Source organism: Haemaphysalis longicornis, unplaced genomic scaffold (genome assembly GCF_048455015.1).
Source record: "Haemaphysalis longicornis isolate Haplotype H1 unplaced genomic scaffold, Haemaphysalis longicornis Haplotype H1 scaffold_6, whole genome shotgun sequence".
Classification (NCBI taxonomy): Eukaryota; Metazoa; Arthropoda; class Arachnida; order Ixodida; family Ixodidae; genus Haemaphysalis; species Haemaphysalis longicornis.
Genome location: NW_027526407.1, coordinates 1,830,098 through 1,854,453, shown reverse-complemented (window position 1 = coordinate 1,854,453; position 24,356 = coordinate 1,830,098). Strand labels below are relative to the sequence as shown.

Below are 24,356 nucleotides of genomic sequence, written 5' to 3'. Positions count from 1 at the left end.
CACGGGCCCACGCTGTACAGTGTCATAGGAAGAAAGGACTTGACCACAGGAAACACCACACCAAGAAGAAAATACAAGAAACTCAGCAAGAAGATGACAAAGAAGAAGACGCAAGGCACGCGACGGCAACGTCATTGGCCGGGCTACGGCAATGAGCGCGGGAAATTAGAGCACGTGCTTGCGCCGGACGTGGGCCAATCAGAAGCGGCTGGCGACAGGGGCCGGCAGCAAAGCGGCGGAAGAACAACATCCAGAGACAAGAGAGACTCATACGTGTGGAGACTGACCGGGATCCGTGTGGTCGGGCGACCGGGCCCGCACCGTGCTCCAAGAGGTCCTCTACAGGCGCAACCTCTAGGACATCTCCGCGAGGAAGACGTCTCGCCGGACATCGGTAGAGGATCACGACGCCCCAAGAGAGTTCTGTCTGCTACTACGCGACGGGAGCTCGGAGTGTGCTCTACCGCTGCGGCCACAACACGTCACCTGGACCTCGCAACATCACAATTCCATGGCGCTCATGATCAAACCCGTGGGACAACCCCGTTCCAGCAGCGAACACGTATTGTGACTTTTTTTAATTCACAACTTTGACTGTTTCACGGTAGCTTTAACTCTACCATTTCGTGTAGTTTTGTCACCGTTACCCATTGTTTGTGATTTTGCCGTTGTTTTTTTACCTCATTGAGGGTGTATTATTTGGGTTTACAGCATGATAAACAACTAGTTTCATTTACAATTATTTTTGTAGTTATTATTGTCTACCGAACTTGCCAATAATTGGCGTCCGCGACAGGACGAGGCTAAATCATTTTGCATGCCCCTAAAAAACTGAACCCAAAATGAACACAGGAGAGCTAATTGAACTAGTGGTGCGCCAAGGCGTCAGCGGCGATGAGCTTGAGCAGTAGGTGCTTGAGGAGCAGAGATAATGGGAGGACGATAAAGAGTTATAGCTAGAATCGCTCAAAAAATTGCCGAAATGGAGAAAGCGCGTGCGGCAATACAAAAGGAGCGCGATGGGCACGTGTGAGCGCGTGTAGAAATTGAAAAGGAAACTGTTACACTGCGCCTACGGCTCGCGGAGCTAAAGGCGACGCGAAAGGCAGCCGGTCAATCTAAAAATTGCGGGAAAAAGTTTGAGCAAGAACAACATTTCTCACCACCGACTTCTAACGCAAAGGAGATTCTGCTGACTTTAGAAGGGGCTTTAGAGGTCAACCAGGCATATGAACATGCAATAGTCACAATACGTCAGACGGTGCTTCATGCTAAGCGAGACAGCATAACCTCTGTACAAGTGCAGGCAGCGACATCAAATTTCTCTGTTATCGCGTCTGCTGAGATCGAAGCTGAGGATGCCGTTAGAGCTTGTATGGAGGACATGCTGCCTCCGGAGCGCCGCTCTCTAACAAAAAATTGCGCCCACATCCCCGCGAGGGGAACCCTGTGTAGATGCGACGTATCGTGGGGTTCACTTGGTGTTTCCGTTGGATGGATTCTGAAATCGAGTGAAACGTGTCGGGAACGTGTATGATTATTATGTTTTATGATTATTATCATGTTTTATTGGCCAATCTTGGTCAATCTCTTTAATTCATCCCACTTACTGCAACGACCTTTCATCCATCATTGTTGCTGTAAGTGGAAGCTTCTTTTCTTTTATTGCAAGAGTTAATGATTGCCCCATCATGCGTTGCATCAGTAGCATCATGACGTAGTTTGAATGAGCCAAGAATACAAGGCGCATTCGTAGCATGTGATACTGTCTCGGTTTTGTGGTGCAGTGGGAAGAGCACCATGTACCTCGCGTTCCGCCCACATGGTCGGGGGATCCAAACCGGGCGCCACAAACTATTATTTTTTTATAGTGTAGGTGGAGGGGTGTGGACGGACAATGCCGTATGGAGGGACAAGGCGAGTGAATGAGATGCAGTCGCATCTAAAACCAGCCCTGTCACAGATAAGGAGGCCCTACAACCCCAGATAGCAGAAGAGAGTTAAAGGTATATCGACACAAGACACCCGCGAAGTAACTTACCCTAGGAAATTCCTCGGTCGGCCGAAAGGTCAAAACCAAAAAATGAAAGAAAAGGGAGCAGGAGTTCCTAAACGAGAGAAACCAAAGCCCACCACATGAGGGGAAAATTCCGCCAGTAGGACAAACAGATTTAGGACAAAGTCTAAGAAGACCTATAGGGCCGCAAAAAAGATCTCAATTTAAGCGCACCGGTAGGTTTCAAAGTCCACAAACCACTAAAAGAAATGTTACTCGGCATGTACCATGCTCACAGTCTGGCAGAGAGTCCGCATGTGTGTGGGCTGCTTTAAATGTCGATGGAAAGCCTTATCAGTACTCTGCTAGACATGTGTACTTAAGAGGCAGAGAATGGCATCGGAGCCACTGTCGACAAAGGGACGAACCACCAGCCGGTTTGCATTTATGGTTGCCGTATGTCCTGTATAATTAACACGCATGTCCTGGGTAAATATAGTGATTCAGTTGTTAAGTTAGCATTTTTATATACGGCTATAAGGTTGTTCAAACTAGTGTTTCCCGGTTTAGTGTTCTCCAAGTGCAATCATGTGAAATATAGTTTCTGTGACTTTGGTTCGAAAGGAGTGTTCAGTGCTGTGGACTGGTGAACTGGTGGACGGTAGAGACATTTTTCGTTGCAAAATGCTGAAGTGGGGGATATTGCCATGAAATGAAAACAAAGGCGACGACGACAAAGCAGACATGATCTGCAGGCATGTGTCTAAACCCGAGACCACCATCATGGTAGGCGTCTTGAGGGGTCATTCACCCCCAAGTCACAAGCCAGCCAATCGGAAGGCGACAGCGCCATTGGCCGTTGGTGGAGGCGATCTCATGGCAGAGAACATCGAGAACATGGTGAAAAGAGGCCGGAATGCTGGCGGCCGGGTGCCCTTACCCGGACCACGTCCAAAAGGTCCTTCACAAAGGAACCCCCGACGCCCTCTACTGCAAGGAATTGTGTCGTCGTACATCGGCAGAAGGCAGCGACGTTCCAAGAGAGTTGCGTTGGCGCTTCAGCGACGGGACGTCGGAGCGCGTTGCCCAACCTTCAGCCACGAGATGTCACGCCTTGAGTGTGCTACAGGGAAGTGAGGTGCGGCGGACGATTTATGGTGAAAAACACGTACTTTCTCTACTTTTGTTCTAACTGTAACGTTTGCCGATAGTTAGCCAGGCTTACCCTTTGTTATTCTTAAATCTCTGCATCCGTTTCTGTTGTGTGTATTTTTAGGGGTAAAGAGTAATATAACTTAGTCTCGCCGAAAGAGTTTCGTTCTCTTATTATTATGGTCCCGAACCTGTCAACACGTGATGAGGTGCGCCGTAGTGTACGATTTTGAATTGTTTTCGTAGCCTGAGGATCTTTACAGGTGCGTTTTCGCATTTCGCCTCCAACGGAAAAGTGTCAGTCGTGGCGAGGAATCGAGTTTTCGTACTTGGGGGCAACAGTCCGACGTCTTTTGGCAGTAAACCACCTTGTCGGGGCATATACAGTTATTCACGAAGTCGCGAGGTTTGGTGTCGTATAACTAAACGTGTTGAAGTGATTAGGTGACTGCAATGTTCCGAGTGAAATTACCATCACTAAATATATATATATATATATATATATATATATATATATTTTTTTAAATTCTTTATCTGTTTCAATACCCTACCACAATCTACCCTTTGCTTTCCGAGGTTTTCTTGACTGCTAACTCTTATTTCTGTGTTATTTTCAACGAGCCCCTCATTTCATATTGTGCTTCGCTACATGCATAGCGAGGGCCTGTTCTGGCAGTCTTGGTGCCTTAGGAGGCCTAAGAGGCTTCAACGCTGGTCGACCGATCGCGACATGTCGTGGACACTCGAGTCACGGCCCTGGGGTTATAAAGAAGGTGCTTTTCACCCCGAGTAGTCCGAGTGGCGCTAGCTACCATCCCCAAGCACAGGAAACAAAAATTCCTAAACACAAATACCCCAGAAAGTGAAGGGGAAAATCACTCTGCCGGTAGCGTAGTGGTTATCGCACCACACCGGTATTCTGGAGGCCGTTGTTTCGGATCCCACCTGGCGGGCATTTTTCTGCCCCACTTTCTTTCTTTCCAAATTCTTTATGTGTTTCAATGACATACCAGATCCCCCCTTTGCTTTTCGAGGTTTTCTTGACTGCCAACTCTTATTTCTGTGTTATTTTCAATGAGCCCCTCATTGCCTATTCTGATTCGCTACATGCCTAGCGAGGGCCTCTGTTCTGGCAGTATTGGTGCCATAGGAGGCTTAAGAGGGTGTAACGCTGGTCGAAAACTTTGACATGGCGTAGACACTCAAGTCACGCCCCGGGGGTTAAAAAGAAGGTCCCCTTCACCCCGAGTAGTCCGAGTGGCGCTGGCTACCACCCCCAAGCACAAGAAACAAAATACGTCAACATAAATACCCCAGAACGTGGAGGGGAAAATCACCCCGCCGGTAGCGTAGTGGTTATCGCACAAGACCGGTATTCTGGAGGTCGTGGGTTCGGATCCCACATGAATGGCATTTTTCTTCCCTTTCTTTCTTTCTAAATTCTTTATGTGGTTCAATGACCTACCACATCGTCCCCTTTGCTTTCCGAGGTTTTCTTGCCTGCCAACTCTTTTTTCTGTGTTATTTTCAACGAGCCCCTCATTTCATATTCTCATTCGGTATATATATATATGTATATATAAATATATATATATATATAAATATATATATATATGTATATATATATATATATATATATATATAAGTATAAATAGATATATATGTATATATATATATATATATATATTTATTATATGTATATATATGTACATATAGCCCTGAGGAAACAAAGTTTTCTTTGCTGAAACGCAGGCCACAATCGTGCTTTTACCTTGTTCGAAGTTTTTCTTCTCTTGTGTTCTCTACCATCTTCAAAGTTCTACTACTCCGTGGATTATATGCATATATATATGTATGTATAGCTCGCGTCATAGCAATGCATAATGGGCACCTAATAGCAGCTGCAGTGGACAATATACACTTGAATATCAGGCACTGAGACCTGAACTGCGCCAATATACTGAGGGGTGCGAAAGACAAGAAACACACAACGAGGCTATATGCAGGATGGCGCTGAACTAAAAATTACTTACTCGCAGAAACAAATATCCATGAAACATTTCAGCAAAACACATGTGATCCCTCACCGTGGTATCGCAGCTATGACTGAAGTAGAAACCTACAAATAATGCTTTACTTAATGCCCTCTTTTTTTGTGGTCAGAGTACTTCTTCGCCGGTGACAGATCCTATAGGTCGCTGGTCCTAGTACTTTTGTGAAATTTTATGGTCAGATGAATTTATTCCGACTTCAGCGCCATACTGTTTACATCTTACCCAGTACAATTCTGGTGGCCTTACTAAACTGAAAGAGTATCAACTGGCCAGATAATGCGCCTTCTTCAAGAGCTTATGACTAAATCTTGTTGGCCAGAAATGATCGATTTCCAGAGATTTATGCGTCGTTCCTAGATAAATTGAAGTCAATTTTGAAATAGGAAAAGTAATATTATACAGCTTGTGTATTTGAATATCAAGATTACAGACAAACTTTTGTAAAAGCCGATTCAGTGTTGCCGTGTGGCAAGAGGGATTAGAGATACGTGCAGAGCTTTTTAGTTGCTTATTTGTGGGGTATGTAACCGCAAAATAGCAATTGCTGGAGCGGTTTTTTGTAAATTTGCTTTTTTTACGCACCGAAGGTACAATTGAGATATGCGATGCGGTGTCCTGCGTTCCAGAGAAAATTCTAACCAGTTAGGCATACCAAGAGTCACAAAAATTTTGACAAAGTGGTGTTACGGATTTCGCCGTTATCGGAGAAATTCCCATCACAGCACGGTCCAACCCCGGGTCTTTGGATAGGTTGGCGAGAATAACTAGCCACTGGACCACAGCGGCGCGTCATAATTTTTTGTGGCGTATATAGATAGCAAATTACATCCTCGTGGAAATACCTTCCAGCTTTGTATCTTTATCGCTGTCTCTTCTATTTATCTGTTTTAAGGTAAAACTTCTCGATAGCGTCACGATACTTATGACAATATGGAAGTGTTTCTTTCAATATTATTTAACACTTGCTTTTTTCAGCAAGGTGAAAAGCCGCTCAATTTATTCTGCTTTCCTTTCTACTCCATCGTTATTTCGAATGCCCTGTCTAGAGTTTTGGTTTTCTCAAATTGCCGTGGATACACACACCATCCTAACATTCGCACATAAGCCAACTTTTGGCAATGAACATTTTACAATGGTTCGGTATTTGATCTCGAGTAGTTGACCAACGGCATTCAGGGGTTAGCTTACTGTGGTAAGCTATTTTCCCCCGAGAGAAATATTTTCCCCCGAGAGAAAACCAGGATGCGAAGCGATGTGCAAAAACGCGTATTCCCCGTTTTTAGAGGTCATTTAACAACGAAAATAGAGCGATACAGCTTCCTACAGGAATTCAGTGCCCACGGCGAAGGTCAAATACCACGAAAATGTTTTTGCCCACCTCCAGTAGCGATTTCATATAACAGTATTTATAAGTAAAAGAACAACAAAGGACGTAGAATACGGCTAGTTGGTGATGCTTCATGTTGGATTGCGCTAAGTATAAAGACGAATAGGACACTAACAGGACTAGAGACAAGGGCCTTGTCCCAGTCCTGTTGGTGTCCTTTTCACCTGTATACCTAAAGCAAATCAACATATAATAAGAAGCCTGAAATTGATCTTCTTGGTTTTCACAAGGTTTTTCAAATATTGTAAAAGCACTGTAGCTGTATGAACACAATGAGTATTACGTTAAACCAATCGTTTGAAGCCGAAACCTCGAAAACACGGCGATTTTGGTGTCGTTTTAGTCGTTATACATGATTTTATATTCCAACTGTCGACCCAAATTACGGGCATTTACCCACCTGGGGGATGAAAAATCTTCGGTGCCATCCCGGCCATCTGTACTGTCCATAGCAAATAGCTAAACACGTGGCAAGTAGGGTTATACGGAGGACAGAATTCATGGTGAAACAACCTATACTAGGTTACTAGAACACTTGGGTGGAATATTTTATGCCGGAAACAATGTTATGGTTGCTTCACACTGCTGTAGGCATAAAAGTAGAATAGAAAAGGTAAAAAAATGAGTCTCCTTGAAATATGAAGGTACGTACAAAAACGGCGAAGCACAATAGATCTAACATGGCTTTTTACATTGTCCGGGGGAATGCTTTATCTAGAATGATGAATATTCCAGCAGTCCTCCCTTATAAAATCTATTGTTTTAATTGAAAGGTTTACGGGCGCTCCACCTGTGTCTGGGGAAGCTTTTTGCTTCAAAATCAACACCAGGGTTTTATAAAAATTACATGCCGAGACAAAAAATGCGGGAACAAAAAAAAGCGAGAAAATAGTAAAACCTCTCCTATCTGTGGACGCAAAATTTCCCACTCTAAAAATCCAAGGAAAAGCGATGTGGAGCACCTACAACTATATTTCGTGGCTGCGCTTCTTACATGACAGTTGAGTCGCAAGCACAGTGGAACCACATATGCAAGCATTGTTCGAAGTACTCGCATCCAAGGAAAGGTGAGGTAATTGTTTATGCTTACCAAGCAGCTAGTGAGCCTTGTTTGCTTCATACTGTGACAGTAGAGAAGATCAAAATACAATGCGGTTAAAATTAGTAATTCTTTTGAAATATATATCGGCGTCAGTACGATGTGGGGGGTTAAAAATGCTCTAAGGGTTACAAATATTTCGGGAGCACAATTCTTAAGCAGGAATAGTAGAAGCCTTGAACAGGAAGTGTAATGTATTTGGAAACCCCAACGTTTGTTGTGGAAGGTTGAACTTTACCAAGCCCATAATACTTTTTCAAATATGTTTTCAACCTGTGTAAAATTATTTTTTCCAAGAAGTGTGATTACAATCCTTCAAATTACAAACATGCCAGGAATGTAAAATTAAAAAAGCAGTGTCAAGAACTTTTGCTCCTAAATACGTAAAATATTTCGATTGGAAGACCTGTTTTGGCGAAGAATGATCATTTCGATCGGCGAATAAATTTCTCTTTGGCAAACGCTACAATGCCACATTATCCAGAATGACTAAAGAGACAGTAGATATGTGTGGTCAACTGTAGCAAAGTTTGAAACTAAAGTTTTTAGTGAAAAAATCACAACTCTTTATTCGCCAGGATAATGTAGTGGCTACGAAATGATGTCTCTGAGTGATGCATGCGTGCGCTCTCCAGATTACCTGACAATTTACGTTTGAGTCTCATACTGCTGGTCTTGTCACTAAATATTATCCTATAAGATATAGCAGGTATATTATAAAGAGCCTTACGGGGAGGCAAACATTCTGGTTTGCCCAAATATTATTCGGAGATAGATTTAATTAGCAAGGTAAAACTACTTTTGTCGAACTCCGACTTTTTTTCTAAAAATGGCTGAAGCATTTGTGTTAATATTCACTCCCACTATTCAATCCACTACAGACAATATTTAATCAGTCGTTTATGAGTGGTGCTTTTCCAGATCAATTGAAAGTTGGGAGAGTTGTCCCAATCTATAAAGGCGATGATCCCAAAGACGTGGATAATTATCACCCAATTACAATTCTACCAGCCGTTGCCATTCTATTTGAAAAATTGATAGCTCGCAGAGTGATAGAATTTATTGCAAAATACCAAATATTGTCATCACAGCAACATGGCTTTCGCAAAACTTTTTCTTCAAGCACCGCAGTTCATTCTGTTACCGAAATAGTTCACCAAGCGCTCGATAAAAGTGAGATTACCCTAGGCGTATTCGCTGACATCAAAAAGGTGTTCGACTGTGTTGACCACAAAATTTTACTCAGTAAGCTAGACCGCTATGGGTTCCGAGGTCCAGCAAGTTCATTCTTTAGAAGTTATTTAACCAGCCGTAGACAGTTTGTAGACGTTTTAGGTGAAAAGTCGACACTGAAAGACGTCAAGTCTGGAGTCCCAGAAGGCTCGGTTTTGGGTCCAATTTTATTTCTTTTATTTGTTAACGACTATGTTACTTCTCTTACTTACGCGAAAGCAATCCTGTATGCTAATGACACAGCACTATTAATCAGCTGTAACTCTGTCGCCGAAGCTGAAACTCTGGCAAATGAAGATCTCGCGAGAACATTACGTGGTTTAACACAAACAAATTAGTACTAAAAATTAAAAAGACAAAATTTATATTTTTTTTTACGTCAAAAACAGTTATCCCACCTGTGTAACCTTAAAATCATGGAAAAGCAATTTGCCAAGTAGATGATTATAAATACTTAGGCGTAAACTTAGGCGTAACCCTGGACACATCAATGCACTGGGCACAGCAAATAAAAACCGTTTGCCAAAAGCTATCTTTTGGATGCTTTACTCTTAACCAAGCACGGAAACACTTCGCCGAGAGAACACTGCGCCAAATTTACTTCAGTATTTTTCACTCACATTTAACCTACTGTGTAGAGTCATGGGAATAGACTTACACATCGTATTGCACACCTATCAACATCTTGCAAAAGAGGGCCGTGCGCATAATAGCATCAGCAGCAAGAACTGCAAAATCTTCGCCAATTTTTAAGGAGCTGAACATCATGCACTTCAATAAAGCACGAGATTACAAAACAGCAATACTGATCAAGAGGGTCATAAGTACTAACACTCCGTACCACTTATCTATCTTGAGCTTTCCTAGCAGAAATTCTAGGCATGCTAACAATAACAACCTGACCCTACCGAAGATATCAAATGTATACGGGTGTCGAAGCCTTCCTTTTATTGGCGCAAAAATATGGAAAAGCCTCCTACCAACAATAAAATGTATGACACAAAACGATCAGTCAATAAAAACATACATGATGTCTGACACATATAGTTCACCTAGTTAAAAGTCTGCTCTGCAGCACATAATACGTATTTTTCCTGATACCTTGTATAGTTCCCAAGTGTATGTACCTTTATTCTTGTTCAAAGTTTGGCGTTTATTTTTGTAATGTATCAACACATCTTCCTTGTCACATGTATTGAACCCCTGATATGTTCCTTGTTCTTAACTTGGATGAAAAAAAAACAATGAAATTTTTTGTATGGATCCAAAACTAGCCTTGGGGCTATAGATCCAGATGCTAGTCGCAGCACTCGTATATATAAAAATTTCAGAAAAATAAACCTTCTTCTTCTTCTTCTTCTTCTTTTATTACCATATTTCACTATATCATCAGTAAAATGGTGGTTATATTATTTCACGCTAAATCTTTTGCATCGAAATTGTATTTCACAGAAGTAATCATGGCCTGAGCTCTTTGAGAAACAAGTTCGCCAGAAAAACACTGCTGTCAGACGTCGAACCACCAGAAATTCCGCTGCACTTTGTAAGTAGCCTTTACAAGCAGCAAAGGGTACGATAAGAAGCTATTTATTTTTGCAACTCCACCAAATCACTTGGATCGCTCCCGTTTTATCCTACCACGACTTGGTTTTTTCTCAGGTGCTTTGTTGTTATTAAAGTTACGCAGATTCTGTTAGTGGTTTTTCCTCCACCGCTGCTGATGCAGACTCAAGGGTTAATGCAAGAAATATTCCTATCGTCTACGCAATGTTTAGCTGTGATTAACAAGCAATTTTTTTGGAAGAATATTTGAAATTCGAGCTAACACCCTAAAGCTCTTCTTTGTAACTTCTCTTCCGGCCAAACCTGGCGACATTCATATTGCCACCAGATATTTGCTCCAAAAACAAGGGTTGATTCTTTTTATTGGAAATTATATAATAAGGGAAAAGCGCAGCATAAGTATTATTCAGTTATCAGCCTGTCTATGGGGAAGAATTTTTAAACTTTAGAGAACCGACTGTTTTATGTCCAACACAAACCTTAAGCATGGACAGCCATGCACCGAAACTGCACAGGATATGATGCACACCGTAGTGGAGAGCTCCGAATTAATTTGATTCGTCCACCTGGTATTTTTGACGTGCGCCGCAATCTCGAATGCACGGTCGTTTTTTTCATGTCACCTCCATTCAAAAAGCGGCCGCCGCTTTCGGAAATCGAACCCTCGAACTTGAGCTCAGCCGCAGAACGCAGCAGGCACTTAGCCAACGCGGCGGGGAACCAAGAGTGGTGGTAGTCTTCACTGCTCTCTGTGTCTTGTAGGCATGGTGCTACATGTCTAGTGTGCACAATAGTTACTACCACGAAAGCAAATCAACTTCCCCCTAATTCTGTATAATCTGATAAAAGTAAATACCTCAGTGTTTAATTCACAAACTAGAGGAACAAGGGATACTGGCTGAAAAGTTAGGCATACAAAAAATTTTGATTTTTTAGGGGACGCAACCTTACACTCGTAGGCATGCCTCAGATTAAGTTTCCCATTAACGGTGTCTTTTGTTTTATTCTCCTCTACGTTTTGGTTATTAATTAGGTAACAGGATGTATTCCGTGTCCTTTTATGTTACACGCAAAAAAACTCGGCGCCTTCTTTTGAAAAGCAGTATAACACATTTAGGTGGTTGCCAAGCTTTCTCTTTTAAAATTGACTTTACTAATAAAGTTTGAATCCGCTGGTTACGACGTAATCGCGGCCATTTTCACATGAATTTCAATAACATTAATTTCAAAATTCAAATAAAGCTAATATGCTCCAGTGTCTTTGCGCGCACCTTTTAACCGCTTAACGAAGCAGGGAGAGGTAACTGAAACATGCGTCACGTATTCTCGTAAGCGCATTTCTAGAGACACCAATTACAAATGCCACGTGATGGAGCGTTGGTCTGAGTTGGTTTTCTTTTTTGCTAGGTCACCTGGGAACCCCAACAGTCTGCCAAGAGGGAGCCACAATGCACTCTCTGAAGAATAAAAAACAGCATCGAACCATCAGCTGTTTAGGCAGTGTTTGGGCAGAACTGTACAGTAGTTTCCAAAAAACCAAAAGTCGCTTCTTTGTGTTAATACAAACACGGTTCTGCTTTGCTACGGCACTCAATTTTCTGTGCGGGTAACCTTTCGCCACCCACATTTTTCAAGATTGTGCGCACATCAATGTTTTTTTATTTAGGCATCCTAAAGTGCCCGAAATAGCGCAAGACGTGTTTGATGGGGGCTGGTTTCTTGGTACAGGCAAAACACGAAACATCGTTGCGTGAACTTTAATCGGCCTCTCTACGCGGCCCAAATGACTCCTTGTAGCCCTCCTCTACAGCGTGACTCATCGGCGAAAAGAAGTTGCGGATTGCAAAAACCATTTCATTTCTTTTATTTAGGAGACAGTTTGTTCCGAACCGCGTTAGAGTGGAAAACAACCAACATTCATGTACAACAATGTCAGCTGAATTTTATATTTGAGATATAAAAAGAACTGGTTGTTTTCGAAACAATGGGTTACTGACGTCATAGTAATCATTTTTATTCAGTTAGTGCAGCAAGGCTTCTAGAACCAAACATCATTGCTGTGTTGTTTGGGTTATAGAAATAACACTGCCTAAGTACATGATGACCACATACACGCAACCAAGGTTTTCGTCTATCCTAAATAACGCTAATATTATTCTCTCACTCTTTGTTCCTCAGAGCCTGTACAATGCCTTAATCTTTGAACCACATTAGCTTGAGGTCGTTCATTAAATCCAATAAATTCTGGCAAGAACGACAGAATTGACTGATTTTGCTTCAATGCTGACAACTAGTAGTTAACGAGAAACAATACCTTAAAAGAGAAGAAATCTTTGAAGGGTGCCCATTGTCACCAAAATAATGAATATCGTTACATCAATCATCGTACTCATACACTCCAAAATTATGGTATATCACATATTTATTCTGTTTATTTGTGTCGGCACAACACACAAGCCTTCTTCTCAACCTTTTTTAACCTCGTCTACTTTCGGCATTTTGAATCAACTGCCCCAAGACATTTAAAGGCGGAAGCTCTAAATGGCGCATTACACAATAACGATATCTTCCGGCATCTGCAGTAGGCAGAAGTCTTATGCGGATGTATACTATTGCACGAGGAACTCTGAAGAACGTGTCATTCTTCTGCTTAAGCTTGGGAGATCAGATGATCCACGGGCGTCGGCTTCCGGATTCAAGATAAAAACTGGCTCTTTCGCATATCTGGTTCAACAGCGCTAACCTTGTCCTACAACGCGAAACTATACACGGAGGAAGTGAAAAGTATTCTTCCACGTATGTATACCCGTAATGAAAAGACAACAAGAAGCCAGAGAATAACCACCGTATTCAACTCTCCCTTTTGACGGCACTGGTACTCGCAGCGGTGCATGCCCTAGAGGTAGATGGAAGCCATTCTTAAACACTCAGGTTTATGGAGAAGATATCCTCCTTAGGAGGCATAAAGAAGCCCCATACTTTCAAATGGACATCCGAAATATTCCATTCATATCTCGGAAGAAGTGCTTAGGTGTTCTGAAAATTTTCTGCCTTTAATTACCCCGGGGCCACCAATATAGCATCTTTCCTTCCCCAGTGCTTCGAAACCTTTTGAAAGTCGAGGGCACTCTTCAGGGCCGTACAAGAGAAGTTTCCTACCCCATTAATTTGTGATGTGATAGGCAAAGTACCTTTGAAAGCACAGTACGTTCCAGCAAAACCATATGGTGCATGAGTGGTAGGCACATATTATTTGTCGTTTATAATATAGAAGCGTGTAAAATAGCTCCGTCGCAGGCCACGGCGCACCGGCCAACGAATCACACAAAGAGCCATGAAGCGTATGTGACACAAATGGCCGCCCTTCGCTTTTTCCTACTAACAGCAACTATAACCCGTCGAACTCCTATGGGCGCGCTTCTCCTAGGGCTGCGATGAGGGCTGAGTACACTCCTCGCAGGTTTGGCCCGGTCGACCGGTCGAGTGCAGCCACTTGGTCGCCGGCTGGCCCGGCTGGGACTCTCTTCTGGCTGCCCATATTGGCCGCGCTCCCCTCAATTTCTCTTTTATAATATCCGATCTTAAAGACGATACTGTTAAGTGGTCTATTTCAATGCGAAAATTTTCATCTGTCCGTAGGTGACTAACTCAATTCAGCGAAGTACCCAAAGTGAAACAGAAACTGCACTATGTGTTTTATACCCAAAGCCAAAACTAAACTTCGGGCTTTGGTGGCAAAGTTTAAACTTTTCAACACTGTTGAACACAAACAAATGATTACGCAAAATTGGGGCAGATGATCAATACATAAGGAATATTTACAGTTTTCCTTTATGAAAAATTACTGGTGCTTGTTTTTTGCAAATGCAATAGTGTGTGCAATGCATTAAACACTTCAATCCATCACCTGCTGTCACCCGTGCCGCTATAGCTTCTAGCGGCATTTTAAGAAATCAAACAGAAATAGATACGAAAGGCTTCACTAGATAGATTCCACGTTCCACTTGGAACGCATGTGGAGTAGGCCAACGTGGTTCTTCTATAAACATTGAAGTAGGGCGCCTCTATTTACTGGCGTCTCTGCCATACGGGAGCGCTGACATCGAGGCACCCAAACTGGATGCAGAAATGGAAGAAGGTAAATTTAAACTGACTTCAGCAAACCTGTAATTTGTTTAGCTTGAGAGAAGCAGGACGGGAGAGGAACATCAGGGGAGGGTAGCGGGAACGCGAAGGGCGGTATGTATTTGGAAAATGTTCACAAAACTATCGTCTTGCGCTGAAATTTGCATCTAAAGAGCAAATACGCAGCCAATTTTGTTGTTGGTCGTTTGTGCCGCGGATATGGTATTTCAGCTCTTACGTTTTGTACCTCGCAGACTTTTAGGCAGACTATGCGGAAATAAGGTTTTCAAGAGGTCAAACTTGTAGTGCAGTTGATGTTTGGCAAAGCGTCGTCTGCCTGAGTGTTATCTTTCATCAATTTTGCTATTTTCATAGCCCGAATGTTATTCCATGAAGTTTGTTTCACGAATTGTCAGAGTTGGACATTGTTTTTTCAAAGGAATAATTTGACAGTGGGTTTCTGTCCGATATATCACTAGGGCGAATATATTTAGATTGTGCACCAGTTCTTGTTGCTCCAGACGCAGCTCATTGGCGGAAATTTTTTCATATGCAGAATGGGCAGGTACACTAAAGGTCGAACTCCTATGCGTAAGCACTCCATCTATCTCCCTCTCAGATAAGGAGTGTCAGTACTTGGCGCAGCGCACCCCTCCCGGTAAATGAAGATTACTTAGGCCTGTCCCCCGGTTAGATTGCGACCATGATTTTTGTTATGTCATTTGTACTTATCTCGCTTCGTCATGACCACTGTGAGTTTTATGCCTTCCCAAAATTCTTATCGTGACACGCCAAGGAATACGTGATGTATCTATTCCTTTCATGTTATCATGTATAAAAACTTTTCTTTTCCTTCTCCTTTTCTACTTTTTCCTTTTTGTTGTTATTGCCAGTGTTCCTACAAAACCGCTGGCAACCGCAATAAAATTTCAGTTGTAAGTCAGCGCTGTGTCCGTTCCTTCTTCCTTTTCTGTCCTGTTTTATTTGCGCTGTTACCAAGCAAGACCCTAAAGGTATACGGCCAGTTATTTACATCCAACACGAATCCGCATTTATTATTTTGTCTAGGTAGATATCCTGTGTTTATTTTGATTTACAATCTTCAAAGTTTCTTCTAATCATTTCCCCCCCGCAGGGGGCATCTGCTAAAGAAGATTTTGGCGGGTACTGTGTGACACCACGGACCCCGAGCACGCACGTTTAGCAGTGCGTGGCAGCGCCGTGACCAGGTAAAAGAGGGTCCTGGTGGTTGAGCCGACTCCGAGTGCTTAGATCTTTAAGGCCTCTTGGCGAAGGCAACACACCACTTTGGCCTCCGCTTCTCGTAGACGACACCTCCGGTCTGGCCCGCCCGGGGGAATCGGCAGTCGCCTTTTCCTGTCCTCCTCTTCAACTTTCACTTTCCTATCTTCTTTCTAACAACGTTCCCGTTGTCTCGTTCCTTCTTCAGTGTCCCTTTTTTCTGGGGGCTCGGGTTAAACTTCTGTGGCGGACAACCATGAGTTCAGCCATATTAGGTTATAGCCGTGGTGTACAGCTGGCGTGGGCAGGACTTGCTCGCGAGCTCCTGTCCCTTCCCCTTGTGGGGCTCCATTGTGGGCGGCTGGTACCATGGCCGAACAGATTTTTTATGGCTTCTTTTTTTCGCCCAACTGATCCCTCTCGTTAAAGATGGGGCACTGACGAAACCGCCAAGTGTTTCGCAACAAAAGTCAACAACTTCCCTCGATTTCACGTGGTGCACAGCAATCACGCAGAAAAAACTGCCCGACTTGTCTCACCTTTTCTGGTTTCAAAGACTCTAACATACACGCTAGGTTAAGGCTACAAAGTAAAAAAACTAGCCAATGGAGAGATCCTACTGGAACTGCTCTACAAACACCAGTGTGACAAACTTCCATGACTAATGCCTTTTGGTGAGATCCCTATAACTGTAATTGAACACCGGTCACTCAACACTATCCGAGGAGTCAACTCCGATGACGACCTTAAGTACGTGTCTGAGGAGGAACTTCTAGAAGGCATAAAAGAACATAACGTCACAAATGTCTATAGGATAAAAATCAAACGAGAAAATAAAGAAATACAGACCAAGCACATCGTCCTGACCTTTGCATCCAGCATACTTCCAGACTCCGTTGACATTCGCGACACAAAGATGAAACTGAGACCGTACATTCCAAATCCTCGCCGATGCTACAAATGCCAACGATACGGTCACGGCTCGCTAAGCTGCCGGGGCCAAGACATCTGCGCAAAACGTGCCTCCCACGGACATCCTGCTGAAAACTGTGAAGCTAAAACATACCTTTGTGTGAACTCCGAGGGCAACCATGCAGCGTACTCTCGTGTTTGCCCAGCGTGGAAAAAAGAAAAAGAAATCATCACACTGAAAGTGACGGAAAACAAAACATTTCGCCAAGCACGGAGGCGACTGTCACTAGCGCATGCCCGTCCATACTCCGCTGTTGTTCAACAGGGCGCAGCATCACAGCGGTCTTCAAGCCTGGTGAGGCCACTCCAAGTGAGGCTGAAGCAAAGCCCCCCGCTCTGCCGGTGGAAGCAGCTAGCACTGCACCATCACCTCCAAAGCGGGCTGCACGGACTCCTGGTTCGGCAGTCTCCAAGGCCTCACCCCACACGGCGAGGTCCAACCCCTCGGCAGACGTGCATCTTGCACGAACCTTCAGCGTCTCTGAAGAGGCTATGGACAAAACTGAGGGAGGTCATCGGCCGTCTACTTCGGAGGTGCGGCGGGACTCCCTAGAAAATTGAAAGAAATGCAAAAACCGTATCACGAGACCGAAAACCGAGTTTTTATCTAATAAAAATATAACATCTAGTCCACTGGAATTGTAGAGGACTTTTAACTAATTTAAATGATGTCAAAGAAATATTTGCAACTCATTCACCTGTAGTCTTGTGCGTTCAGGAAACGAACGTGGGTCCTAAACATAAGAGCATACTGAAAGGATACCAGGTGTTTCGTTGTGACCGAGAGCAGGCGAATAGGCTCTCTGGTGGTGTCGCCATAATTGTGAAAAATGGTATTGCAGCTCAAGAACACAAACTGAAAACTAGGCTTGAAGCAGTGGTTGTTACCCTGCTTGTATTCGAAAAAATCACAGTCTGTTGTGTGTACTTACAACCAATACTCACGGTAACACTGCTTGATCTAGAAGACTTAGTAAATCAGTTACCAGAACCGTTCCTAATAGTTGGTGATTTTAATGCCTACTCTTCTTTATGGGAAAGTGAAAAAACTGATGTAAGAGGCCAGATTTTAGAAGAGTTGATTTTCTTCAATATTGTCTGCTTACTGATGACTGCCAGGCTTACATACTGCTTCCCAAGCTCAGGAAAGATGAGCTGCTTAGATTTATGCTTTAGTTCACAGTCTGTTTTAACCGATTTTAAATGGGATATCATAGACAACCAATATGGGAGCAACCACCTACTTGTCCTCATTAGCGTATCATCATCGCCAACCATTATCCCGACGAAACTACGCAGGTGGAAACTTGAGTTTACTGACTGGGGACTTTTTACTTAGGAAGCAAATTTACACCAAGTATTCTCAGACGCTGTCAGTATTGACGAATTAAAATAATTGTTTACTACCGGCATTGTTAATGCTGCACGCGTAGCTATCCCACAGTCTACGGGAGTGGTGAGGCAAAACCACAAAGTACGGTGGTCCCAAGAATGTAAGGAGGCAAAAACGCAGCAAAATAAAGCATGGTGGATGTTTAGAAGTTACCCAACACCGAAAAATCTATTAAATTTAAAAAAGGTAACAGCTAAAGCAAGGTACATTCACCGCAAAGCTGAGAAAGTACCATGGCAAAATTTTGTGTCAGCCATAAACAGCTCCGTAACATCAAAGAATGTATGGGAGGAAATTCTTAAGGTAAACGGGGCTTACTCCCTCTACACACTCCCCCTTTTAACAGCCCCGGATGTGCACACACGCAAAGAAGAACAGGCAGATATACTGGGTGAACACGTCGCCAAAGTATCAAGTTCCGTACAATACTCACAAGCGCTCCTAAAGTATAAAAACACAGCTCAGAAACAACGACTGCCAACATGCGGTGGCACAAACGAAACATACAACACTTTACATACACTCCAATAATTAACAAGAGCTCTTTTGGCTGGTAAGCAGACCACCCCCGGGCCAGATGATATACATTATGAAATGCTCGCTCATTGATCTGGTCCTGTTGTAGAAGCATTTCTGAAGTTTTTTAACAAAATGTGGGTATCGGGAAAAATGCCGGGTGCTCGGAAAAAAGCTTTTATTGTAGCCTTTTTAAAACCCGGAAAGCCGCCAACCTCCCCTAGTAGTTTTAGACCAATAGTCTTTACGAGCTGTCTGGCCAAAATCTTTGAACTTGTGATTACCACGTTAAGTTTCGTCCTAAAATCAAATGAACTTCCAGACATTCACGAGCGGGGCTTCAAAGAAGCGTGCTCAACAACTGACCATCTTCTCCGCCTCAAAAATGCCGTACGAGAAGCATTTATGCACAAGCAACACTGTCTTGCTGTGTTTTTTGATCTATAGAAGGCTTATGACACTACATGGAGGTTCGGAATATTGCGGTATTTGGTAGAATTAGGCATCCGTTGAAGAATGCTGAATTGACTGAATGACTTCCTGACCAATCGTTCATTTCGAGTGCGCCTGGGCTCAACCCTGTCGAGGAATTTTGTACAGGAGAACGGGGTCCCTCAGGGCTGTATTCTTAGCAAAACACTGTTTGTAGTAAAAATCCGTATCCAAATATTTCCAAGGTGAATTATGTATTCTGTTTATATTGAAGACCTTCTAATAGCTTGCACATCCTCCAATGTAACGCCATGCGAGAGGCAAGTACTGTTGACTAAAAATAAACTGACAACATGGGCAGACAGAAATTGTTTCCACTTTCGACCACACAAAACAGTCGCTATTCTTTTCTCACTCAAACGAGGACTGCAAACCGACCCACCTCTACACCTTAAAGAAATAAATTTGCTCATACAAAGTGACAACAAATTTCTCGGGATAACATGTGACAAAAAACTCACTTTCGTGCCGGACATCAATATCTTGAAAAAGAAAGCATCCCAAGCTCCAAATAAGGTTCTGTCACGCAAACACTGGGGTTCTGACAGGTCATGTCATCTACTAGTTTATCACTCCGTTGTGCGCTCTTGCTTAGACTATGGTTGCATTGTGTATGGCTCAGCAAGGCAGTCCTACTTAAAACGATCGGATCCCGTACACAACTTAGGTTTACGACTCTCATCTGGTGCATATAGGACATAACTTATTACAAGTCTTTGTGTTGAAATCAATGAACCACCACGTACATAGAGAAGAACCATGGTGACTAGCTCATACATCCTAAAGATCCGTTCGCTACCAAAGCATCTGTGCTATCCCTTAGTTACGAAATGCCCATCTAGGACACTGTTGAATAACAAACACCAAGCTATTACACTATTACGCCGTTCGGTTTGAAGAGAAATGCCAAGAACTTAGTATGCTGGACTGATTACCTGCGACTGCCCAAAGAACAAAACAACTACCACGTTGGTATACATCCCCTGCTGTGTGCGAGTTTGCACTGACACACTTTCAAAAAAAGAAAACACCGCTGAACACATATTACAGGAGATTTGGCACTAAACAAAAAATAGAAAGCCTGTACCTCAGTTTACACAGACGGTTCCAAAAAATCATTCTATGCTGGCAGCGCAATAATACAAGCTAAATGGGAGAAGGTGATCAGACTACCTCAGTGCGCCTCGGTTTTCACAGCTGAGTGTTATGCAGTTGCTGTGGCTGTAGAAAAAATAAGGAAAGAAAGCATTACGAAAAGTGTTATCTACAAATACTTACTCAGCCCGATCACAGGCCTACATTACAAAAAATGCAGGTCAACCCATAATAGGAGACATATTACACAATTTAGTGACAGAAAAACACAGGGATAGTAAATTAAGTTGTGCTGGGTTCCTGGCCATGTTGGAATTAATGGTAATGAGAGAGCCGATGCATGTGCTGCACAGGCTGGTAGCGAAACAGTAAAACAAGTACCTATTCCTAATCGCGACTGCATGAAAGTTATATCGAGTAAACTGAGAGAAACATGGCAGTCCTCATGGGATAACAAAACAAACAACAAACTTCACATAGTTAAACCCACTATAGCAGAGTGGGAATCAAGCAAACATGAAGAATGCCTAAAAGAAGTTATTTTATTCCGTCTCCGCATTGGACATGCACATCTTACGCATAACGTCCTTATGAAAGAAAATAAACCGAGATGTGAGGAGTGCCACCAAGAGCTAAGAGTAAACCACATGTTACTCTCATGTACGAAATTTGAGGTCCTGAGAAAAAAGAATTTTAGGCTGTTCTACGACGAACACATGCCATTTCACCCCCGTCTACTCTTAGGAGAAGGCACTCTTGTAAAAATATTCTTCGTTTTTGGTTTTATAAAAGAAGCAGGGCTTCTAAACAATATGTAATGCTGTAGCGTGCTGTAACAATCAGTTATCCAGAAATTCACGAAACCTTCTGTTTGGCGCATAATAGCCTATGTTGCTTATGGGCCATAAAACACAACACAACACAAAATCATTTTCCATCGTTGTCACTGGCGTTATTTCTGCTGATTTTTAACCCCCCTCTCGAACTTTCTGAATCCGCTTTTACAAGCATACGTGGCAGGTTTTGCCGAGGCCTCAAAATTTTTAAATATTTTTGTTGCCTATATAGCCCATTGCTAGTCATTCATAATATTCTTTATAACATTTTATTGACACCACTGGAAACAGCATGAAATAACTTCGCGGAGGTAGTCCGTCTCGGTCTGATACTTTGAAGTATCAGGAACTTCTTGTTTGGAGAGCCAACATCCTGGACGTGTAGTTTTTGTATACGTTTGCGGAAAGTTCTACCTCACTAATAATTTTAATATTGTGCAATGTTTAATTTCTGCGATGTAGCAAGAACGGAAAACATAATGTACAGTATATTTGTTATTGGTTATTAAACTCTACACAGTTTCTAGATACCACATTTTTATTCAAGAACAATATATTCGTTAAGAAAAGGGTCTTTAAAGTGGGCGTATGTAGCGCCTATGCTAAATTTTTACATAACAGGGCTGACAGCAGCTACAGTATTGAGTTTGCATTTTCGTACATTCAATGCCCTAATACGTTGTGCTCTTTTTCTCGAAAGTGTCATCATAAATATACCGGTACCAAGACAAATTTCTTTGTAAAGAGTTTTTTCAGCCGTTATAAAATTTATTGTTACGAGGCAATAACTTCATTCTCAACAAAGAGGACGCTACATGTACTGTGATATCCGGTACAATCATCAACAAAGGATTAACCCGTCTGCTATAAAGATTGATTGATTGCTCGATTATTTGGTCGGTGAATTGATTAATTGGCTGATTGATTTATTATTTCGCGATCTTTTAATCGATTGATCAGTTTGCTGATTGATTGATTGGTTGCTTTTATATGAATTAGTTATTGTATGGTCTATTATTTAAATAATTATTTTGGTTGAATGAGTAAGTAATTAACAATTATTAATTGAATAATTATTAAATTATTACTAGCAATTATTTGATTGATTGATTGATTGATTGTGATGTATAAAACGCCTACGCTGCTCAGGCGATGGGGCGCACCATAGTGGAGGGCTCCGGAATAATTTTGCTCAATTGGGGTTCTTTTACGTGCGCCCAAATGTCCCAAACAAGGGTGTTTTTGCGTTTCGTGTCTATCAGACAAGCGCTGCGGCGGCCAGTTATACCACATGCGTTTTTGGGCTCTAAAGAACATCGCCTGGCCAACGAGCCACGGCTTTTTGAAATGTAATAGCTTGCACATGAATGCAAAACAGAAAAATTTAAAGGTGTTGTCTGCTTTCAGGTGCAAGGATGCGTTACATTGGAGCAGTTCTTCTAAGTCAGCGGATTGTTTTAGAACAAAATCGGCAGTCCTTATGATGCTCTCCACACACTGAACAGCAGCTGAGAGAGCAGTACTGTTCGTAAAGGCTTATGGGCTGCAGCACTTGAGAGACATTGGACAGTCTAAGCTTGTCTGATATACACTGAAGAGGTGAAGTATTGCGGCCGCATTGTATTGGTCACTAAACATTAAGAAAGCAGTGGACACCATTCATTGGTGATTCTCTTTTTATAGCAAGATGAACCAACGGATGATGGTGTTTTTAGACTGTTTGGTTTTATCCATGATCTACCGTTCAGCGGAGAAAGCTAGCTGTGGCGATTTTTTTGAGGGGGCTTAAAAACTACATCAACACTCTTACAATCAGTGCGATACCTTGGGTAATTCACTACTGGGAAAAGTTTGTTTCTCTGCGTTAACGCTTCTGTTGTAATGATTCAAATAGTTTTTCTAGGCGTTTTATTATCAGGGGAGGTCTTTTCATGCTAAAAGTCACAGGACTGAAAGAAAATAAGAGCACCCGCGTTCCGTTGTGTCGCCGCACTTAAAAGATCACAGTTGGTTCAAGTCAATCAAAAGAGTTCCCCTGGGGTGTGCTTAGTAACCAGAAATAACTTCGTGGCGCTAAAGCCTCTGAATGTTTGACAAATGTTGTCTCTTGAAACAGCAACGATGTGAAGAGTAACAATGGTGCGAGGGCGTCAGTTCGGGGCGGGGCTGGCGAGCATGTCTTCAAAAGGGAAAAGGTTTGGGCGTGTTGGTTCATCGTCAGACAAAAAATAAGTGCTAATTAAAAACACAGGATGAGGAGTGGACGGGACAAGCGCTAACTTTCAACAAAAAGTTTATTGCAGAACTAGCGCTTATAAACACGCCTGGCCAGTACGAAGAGAGGGGAAAGGAAAGGGAAACATCAAAAACGGTGGGCAAAACAAGAAAAACAGTTACGTGCCGCCTATGACAATAAACCCAATTCAAGTTTCGATAAAGCTACAGGCGGCCTGCTGACGCATTGATTCTCCGACCTTGTTATCTCTGCCGCTTCCACAATTTCTCTTGTCAGGCCCGAGCGGGGAAAATACAACACGGTTGTTTGGTCGTACAGAGGATGACACAGGTTTCCCGAGACAGATGTTTTACAGTGGGCAGCCAGCTGGCCGTTGGTGGCAACGCTCCTGACCTTGTTCTTGTGCTCTTGGAGGCGAACGTTAAAGCATCTGCCGGTCTGGCCGATATAGTGTCTGCCAAAGGACAGAGGAATTTCGTAAACAACGCTACGTCGGCATTTCACAAAGGCGTCTCTGTGCTTGATGGCGCAGATCGGTTTCCGCGCACGCGTGGGACTGCTCAACCTGCTCAAAGCCAAAACCTTGTGAGGCGTCGTGAACGCGACCTTTACCCCTGAACGTTGCCCAACTTTCTTGAGATTATGCGAGACTTTATGTAAATATGGGATGACAGTTATCTTTTCTGGAGCTCTTCTTTCTTTGTCCTTTCTCTGGTTTTGTGCCTTCTGCTCATCGCTCAAACGAGAGTTAATTTTTCTTTGGCGATGCTAGCCTTCCGCGAAGGAAACAAACCGCTGCCTGGGAAAACCCGCGGCTTCCAAACGTACCACCTGCTTGCCAAGACTTTCATCCACCGTGTGTTGGCTTGACTTGCTGATTGCGCTAGACCGAAAAGACCGAACAATGCTCCTCTTGACCAGCTTAGAGTGTGCCGTGCTGTATAGCAGGGGCGGCTTGTTGGCTC

General features: G+C 42.9%; 3 long non-coding RNA genes across 5 annotated transcripts in view; 2 read left to right on the top strand and 1 right to left on the bottom strand.

Moving 5' to 3' along the window:
* Window positions 1-7,139, bottom strand: part of LOC144142208 (uncharacterized) — a 40,857-nt gene extending 33,718 nt beyond the window's left edge. For all 3 annotated transcript variants that reach the window (XR_013316890.1, XR_013316891.1, XR_013316892.1), the window contains exon 1: window positions 6,990-7,139. This is a non-coding gene — a long non-coding RNA (uncharacterized LOC144142208). The remainder of the gene's footprint in view (window positions 1-6,989) is intronic.
* Window positions 229-22,804, top strand: LOC144142209 (uncharacterized). Its single transcript, XR_013316894.1, has 2 exons — window positions 229-562; window positions 22,563-22,804. It is a non-coding gene; the product is annotated as an uncharacterized LOC144142209 (long non-coding RNA).
* Window positions 7,508-11,987, top strand: LOC144142207 (uncharacterized). The gene is made up of 3 exons (XR_013316889.1): window positions 7,508-7,656; window positions 10,374-10,464; window positions 11,892-11,987. It is a non-coding gene; the product is annotated as an uncharacterized LOC144142207 (long non-coding RNA).
* Window positions 22,805-24,356: the final 1,552 nt, after the last annotated feature.